Source organism: Cupressus sempervirens, chromosome 7 (assembly GCF_028749045.1).
Source record: "Cupressus sempervirens isolate cs-2001-9-10 chromosome 7, ASM2874904v1, whole genome shotgun sequence".
In the NCBI taxonomy this organism is placed as follows: Eukaryota; Viridiplantae; Streptophyta; class Pinopsida; order Cupressales; family Cupressaceae; genus Cupressus; species Cupressus sempervirens.
Window position 1 is genome coordinate 902,029,046 of NC_143124.1, and position 7,864 is coordinate 902,036,909.

The window sequence follows — 7,864 nt, forward strand, 5'->3', positions numbered from 1 at the left end:
CACCACCCACCCAAGCAGAACCTATAGAATTCTCTTCTTTGGAAGACGAAGTGCAGTGATGGGTAAATGAGCAAAGGGAGCAAGGTGAAGATGTTCTCTCCATCCTAGATTTTGATTTCATGCCTATGGGTATAGAGTTAGTTGCGGATAATATCAAAGACACCCTTACAGGTGAACTCCAATAGCAAGACTGGATGCAGATGCCACCAGAGACACAGGGTCTTGATCTCACTCCTCCATCTCCACCACAGGTCATGGTGGTAGATAAGGGTTCAATAACTCCCCCACCTCCAAGTTCAGAAGAGGAACATGTTCAAAAGGAACCATCATCACAAGAGCAACCAAAACCAAGGGTTACTGATGAGGCATCAAAAGAGGCACAGATAGTAGATTATGCGCAACAACCTTCTCAGGAAGTTGATGATCAAACTACAAGATCTACAGAGACCGAGACTATAGAAGAAGAGTCCTCATAGCAAGAGACTCCGAGAAAGAGCGATAATGGGAAGGAGGTAGTTGAACATATCCCTTTGTTATCAAGAGCCAAGGTTGTAGAGAGACACATCCCAAGATGGTTTCAGAAAAAAATAATGAGAAGTGCTAAGCATTAGTTCCATGCTTCAGAGGATGACATTTGTGATATTGCAAAGATCTTGAACAAGCCCGACTCTCCATTACATGATGCAATGTCATTTGCATTCATCACTACCATATAGAACCAAGACTTATTTGCACAAGTGGCTCATCCTCCTAAAGGTATAGATGCAGAAGTTATAAGTCTTGAGGACTATGAAGTGAAAGATATTATGTTGTGAAAGCCTACACGAGATACATCCCAACAAATGATGACTATGGGAGTCAAAGAGGTTCTCAAGCACATGGAACAAGATGAGATTGAAATCATAACACTTTAAAGGCAAGTTGAGATCCTAAAGGGATATCTAGCCGAAGTTGTTGGTCCTCTTGATCCTGAACACCCTGAGGAGACTCTAAATACCCTTCTTAGAGAAGGGGAAGGTGTACGGCTCAATCCATTTTTGAAAGATTGTCAAGAATGGTAGGACAACCTTGAGGATAAAGGTGTCACTATAATCACAAGAAGTTTGAAGTTGTTGCATGCTATGCAAGAGAATGTTGATAAGATCATGGCAATTTTGAGGCAAGAATTTAGTATCATGGATGAGGTATGGGCATGGAGAAAAGATTTGCAAACTCTACAAGCCATAAAAGGACAAAGGTACTGCATTCTGATTGATGTATATATCAAAGAAGAGCTAGACATGATAGATGATTGGATAGATAAAATAGCATATGGGAATAACGTGATGGAAACATTGCATGATGAGATATATACTCTCAAGGACCAAGCTCGAGAGAAAATTTTGGAAGTAGAAAAGTTGTATAGTGATGCATGCTTGGACATCTTTGAAGATGAAGAATAAGAGAAGTTGTTGCCAGTTGAGGTACTAGTGGAGAATTTCAAGAAGACTTTAGAGGAAGCATCCAGTGATGAAGACATCAGACAAGCCTTCAGGACAGAGGAAGCACTATTAGAGTTGGACACCAAACTCAGAGATTTTGCAGAGACTCAAATTGAGGTGGACAACTATAGACAGAAGGTCAAGGAAAAATATGAGGCTTTAGATCTTCTAGATGCAGCTAAGATTACTGAGATGATAGAGAAATTTAAGGGCAAACATCCAAACATAGCTTTGGGGTGAAGATGAACAAAACCCAGATGCCAGAATTTCAATTTTGACACTTAGTAAAATTTTGAGATTTTGACCTAGTCAAGGTCCCCAGGTCTGTAGCTCCACATCTTTGTAGGTCCGCAATTCAAAGGTGCACCGATAGTTGAATGCCAGTTCCAAAAATAGCACTTTCCATGCATTAGGAACATGTTTTGATGGCAAGTTAACTCTGACACATGCTTAGTGAAGAGCCAGCTTCTATTTTTGGTGTCTTCATGCACTTCCACTTTGATTGATAGCTTCTTCCTACTTTCTTTCTCATGCTTTCTTTGTTTTTGGCATGTAAAGGGCTAGTGCATCCAATTAATGAATAAAATATGGATGGAGTCCCTCTAAGCACTAGTTAGATTGTTACTATGTATATATTTAGTTTGTTTTATTAGTTAAAAGCATTTTATTGCATGAAGAATATCTCTCACTCTCAACACAAATTGAGGAGATGATTTCTTATAAATACCCCATTGTAAGATGTAACAAAGGCTACCATTACTATGCAATAAAATTATGTTTTTCGTGCTCACATTTGGAGTGTAGTTATTGTTGCCTGAATGTGTCATAATTTTGTGGATTTAATTCATGAGATTGTGATTGAGCCAAAAGTTTATTGCGTTGTTTTTGGTTGTGTGATCTTTTAGTTATGGTGTTTGCTACAGATATATGAATTCCACTGATGTAACGAGCTTGAGAAGAGATCACCTGATTTTGTCTACATAGCTTTTTGTCTTGCATGAGCGCACTTTTCGTGGCCTTGCAATTTGATGAAGAGTGAAACATCATTTGATTTGTTAAAGATTCTCACTGATGATTGCATCAGTGGATTCTAGGAAGCGCTACTCCTATTTTCATTGGTTTTCTATTGAGTTCTTCAAAGGTTTAACTCGCAGCGTGTTATGTTTTGTAGCTTATGTCCATTTAGGAATTTCAATTTCAAGTTATTTCAATTTCATGATATTTTATTTTAGTTTCGTTACTTGCTTTACTAACCCCCTATTAGAATAGGACCGCATAGTAGCTACATTGTTAGAGTTGCACTCATTGAAAAATAGAAAATACAAAAAATATTGTTCTTTTGGCTGATATTTTGAGACAGCGAATAGATTTTCTTCAATTCCAAGATAAAAGTGTCTTCTAGAACCAGCAAAAGCCTCCTTGTGAACACTCACATTTATCTTCTACTGAGTGGATTTTGGTACGTCGCAAGACAAACATTGAACCTTAGAGTGGATCCTTAAAAAGATTTGCTTTTCAAGACAGGAATTACACAATGGATTCTTATCGTTGAACTTGTGCAAAACAAACACCCAACAGGTATATCATACAAACAATCTATGGCACAACACATCTAGTAACCTAATATGCCCTGACCTTGGTCCTCCCCTCATAAAATGGGAAGACCTCACATTTGATAATCTCCTTAGAAACCAAGTTTTGAATTTGGTCTAAGGATATACTAACCGAGATCTTTTCTCTAAGCTCAACAAAAATCCTATCTACGAACTGTGGTGTAAATGTAGACTATGATCTAAGTCTATCAGTAAGCTCCTCAAGACTGTTGAGAATAGATTGAAGAAGATTATTTAAGAAGGAGATTGTTAAGAATAGATTGATACAAGTATGATCAATATACTTCAATCATTGTTTTTTCATTGATGTCAAACCTGCTATTTTTTGGTAAGCCAACTACTTATATGATTTAAGTACTATCACTTATTTGATAAATGAAGAGGATTTGATCAAAAGATGTAACAATAGCACCTAGAGGAAAGGTTGAGTTATGATATGAAAAGGAGTACTAGAATCAGTTAAGACAGTGATAACATGATATATTGATAATCTACTTAAGGTTTCAAAGATTGGTTACACTAAAAAAGTATAGAAGAACAAGTTAAACAAAGTTTTTGTCAAGCTTGACCGAGTGGATAGTAGGTGCCGAGAAAAGTTAGTGCAAGCTGAGCAGAAAATTAGTTGAAGCTAAGTAAAAGTCTATTATAGTGTATGTCAAGAAAAATAGTAGATGCCAAGTAAAGTTTAGTTGATGTCGAGCACTAGTAAACTTTAGTTCGTGCTGAGTGATTTCATAGAGGATGTCGAGCAATGCAGCATGTGCTGAGCATCAGAAGCAAGATAATGTCGAGTGGCTGCATTATTTGAAAGATTGTGAATTCAATGGATCTAAGATGACAAGTTGTTAGGATTAAACCACAAACAAAAATAACAATTACATGCAAATATAACCAATATCAGAAAATAATAGATCACATAGAAAAGAACACAAGATGCCAAGATTTAATGTGGTTCACCCAATCCCGGGGCTACGTCCACCAAACAACAAATCTAATAGTATTATGATCCAGTGATTACAACTTGATTAAATTTTCAATTCCTTACAACTCAATATCACCGCAAGAACCAATTTTCACATCACAACTATGAAAAAATCCCTAACCCTAAGCTCTTTTATACAATTATTTTTACCTCTTTAGGGTTATAATTAATAATTACATGTCGACCCAAAATCTCAATAAAAGAATTTATGAAGTATGTACAGTACCTTTCTGATTAGTCACCACAATCTAACAATCTCCCACTTGGGGATTGATCAGGCTCCACTCTAAACAACAATCTTCCACTTGGAGACTGATCTTGTAGCATGCCACTACTCCATAAGGCTCCCACTGGATCAAACCACCCTAGACTCTATTGTTCTTTTATTCATGTTTAGTCTAGAAGACCAACCAAAGCTGAAAAGGAATTCAACTTCTCCCTTGGCATTACCTTGGTAAACATATCTGTTGGATTTTGATCTATATGTATCTTGTCCAACTTTAACTATCCATCCTCCAAAAATGAACAAAGGAAATGGTACCACAACTGTATGTGTATTGTCTTTGAATGCAGAGCTAAATTCTTTGCAAGATGAATGACACTCTGACTATCTATAAACAAATAATTATCCTTCTGAGGATGTCCTAGTTCTTCCAAGAATATTTGAAGCCATATCATCTCCTTGTCTGCCTCTGTAGCAGCAACATACTCTGCCTCTATAGTGGATAAAGCATTAACCTTCTGTAACCTAGAAACCCAGCTCACGGGTGCCCCACCAATAGTAAAGACATAACTTGTAGTACTCCACCTGGTATCAATATCCCCTACTAAATTTGAGTCAACATAGCCCTATAAATCAGTAGTAGAGCCCCCAAAGTGTAAACACTTATTGGATGTTCCTCTCAAATATCTGAGAATCCACTTGACTACATTCCAATGCTCAATTCCTGGATGACTCATATACCTGCTAACAACTCCCACTGCATATGCAATATCTGGCCTTGTACATACCATAACATACATCAAGCTTCCTACAACTAAAGCATAGGGTATCTTGGACATCTTATCCTCTTCTTCTTGTGTCTTGGGACACATCTCCTTAGTCAACTTCAAATGACCAAGTAAAGGTGTGCTGACACTTTAGCATTCTCTATAAAGAAACATTGTAACACCTTCTCAACATAATCAGCTTGAGATAGTGTCAATTTATTGTTCTTACTATCTCTACAAATTTCTTTTGCTACCCTCAAATCCTTCATAGAAAATGCATGTGCTAGCTGGCGTTTCAACCCCTTAATGTGATCCATGTTAGACCTAGCTGCAAGCATATCATCAACATATAAACATAAAATAATCTAGCTATCATCATCCAACCTCTTAAAGTAAACACAATGATCTAAATGACACCTATTGTATCCATGCTCATGCATAAAATTGTCAAATTTTAGATACCATTATCGAGGTGCTTGCTTCAAGCCATATAAACTTTTCTTCAATTTGCACACTAAGTTCTCCTTACTTTTGACTGCAAATCCCTATGGTTGAGCCATATATATCTCTTCATCCAAATCACCATGAAGGAAGGTTGTTTTAACATCAAGCTTCTCTAAATGAAAATCTTTAGTAGCCAAAATTCTTAAAATAGTACAGATGGAAGTCATCTTAACAACAGGAGAAAATATCTCATCAAAATCAAAGCCCTTTTTCTGTGCAAATCCTTTTACAACTAACCCGGCTTTAAATCTTTTCTTAGCTCCTTCCTCTTCTTTCAACCTGTTAACCCACTTATTCTGTAAAGTCTTTTTACTTGTAGGCAACTTGCATAAATCCCAAGTCTTATTTTTTAGCAAAGAGTCCATTTCGTCTTTCATTGCAAACTCCCACTGAATCTTAGTATCCACCTACATTGCTTCATCATAACATTTACGTTCACCAGTATCAGAAAGTAAAATAGAATACAAAGAGAGAGAAAATCATTCTAGAGGTCTAATTTTCCTTGTTGACCGTCTAACATTTACTAGTGTGTGTGGTATTTTTTTTTGTGATTTTTGCACATCATGAGGAATGACAAGAACATCATCTTTTTGAGTATCATCCAACACTACATAATCATCTTCTTTCTCCTCATGTTGCTGCAACATATCTTTGTACAACACTTTCTCATTGAATATGACATCCATGCTTCTTACAATTTTATGATTTTTAAAATTCCAAAGCCTATAACCAAATTCATTAATTTCATATCCAACAAATACACATTTCTTTGACTTAGCTTCCAAATTGGTTCTATTTTCAAAATCTATATGAGAAAATGCTTCACAACCAAAGGTTGTGAGAAAAGAATAACTCACCTTCTTACTAGTCCATGCTTCCTTTGGAATACCACAACCCAAAGGAGTAGAGGGACCTCTATTAATAAAATATACATCAATATTGATAGCCTCCACCCACATCTATAAGGGCAACCAAGCATGCAACCTCATGCTCCTTGCACACTCCATTATAGTCCTCTTCATGTGTTCAGCTAGTCTATTTTCCTGTGGAGTCCTTTGAATAGTTTTCTGTGTACAAATACCATTAGTGGAGCAATAATCTTCAAATTCATGACTACAATACTCACCACCATTATCAAATCTGAGATATTTTAATTTCTTACCAGTCTCATTTTCAACCAAGCATTTCCATTTCTTAAATGTTTGAAATACATCAGATTTATGTCTAAGGAAATAAACCCATACCTTTCTAGTTGCATCATTAATAAATGTAACATAATAAAGAGAGCCTCCAAGGGAAGATACTTGAGCTAGTCCCCATACATCAGTATGCACAAGCTCTAACTTCTCCTTTTTGTTTTCCTTCTCAGTCTTCACAAAACTCACTCTCTTTTGTTTTCCACACACATAACTTTTACAAAAATGCATATTAACACATTTTATACTTGGCAAAACTTTCTTTCAATGAAGTACTTTCATATCTTTCTCACTCATGTGCCAAGTTTTTTGTGCCACAACGCTATATCAAAATCTATAGCAGCTATGTGTTCTCCCTGCTCAACTATAGCCATTGTCCCTAAACATTCATTTTTCTCTGAAACAATTAAAGTAGAAGGAACAATATGACCTGTACAAAGATATAAGGTGCCTACTTTCACACCTTTTGCTACTATAAGGGAACCTTTTCAAACCTTCCAATTTTTGTGACTACAAAACCCTCATCACCAAGTTGCCCTACTAAAATTAAATTCCTACTCAACCTTGGAACATGTCTTCCCTCGTTTAGTAGCCAATGATTCCAATTCTGTGGCTTAATCTTAAATTTTCCCTTTCTAACAATCTGACAAGGTTTATTATCCCCCAAATAAACAAGTCCAAAATTCCCTTGGACATTATCAATGAAACAACCTCTATGAGGTGTAGCACGAAATGAAGCACCAAAATTTAAAACCCATGAATCATCAACACTTTCTAAAGAAAAAAGAAAAGCATCCTCTTCAAATTTGTTACTTACCACATTTTCCTCCTTGTCTCCATCTGGTTTATCTCCTTCATTTTTCTTTCAATTCCAACAATCTTTCTTTTTTATGACCTGGTTTCCCATAGTATAATCAATTGTTTGGTCCTCTCAATTGAGACCTACTCCACTTTGACTTTCCTCTTGGTTTTCCACGATTTCTGCAATTACTTCCTCTTTCAGTCGTTCTGCCTCTACTTTGTGCTTTCAAAGCACTTCTTGATGTAGATCCACCTGAGGATTTCCTACAAGTTTCCTCACTCAAAACAACACCAATC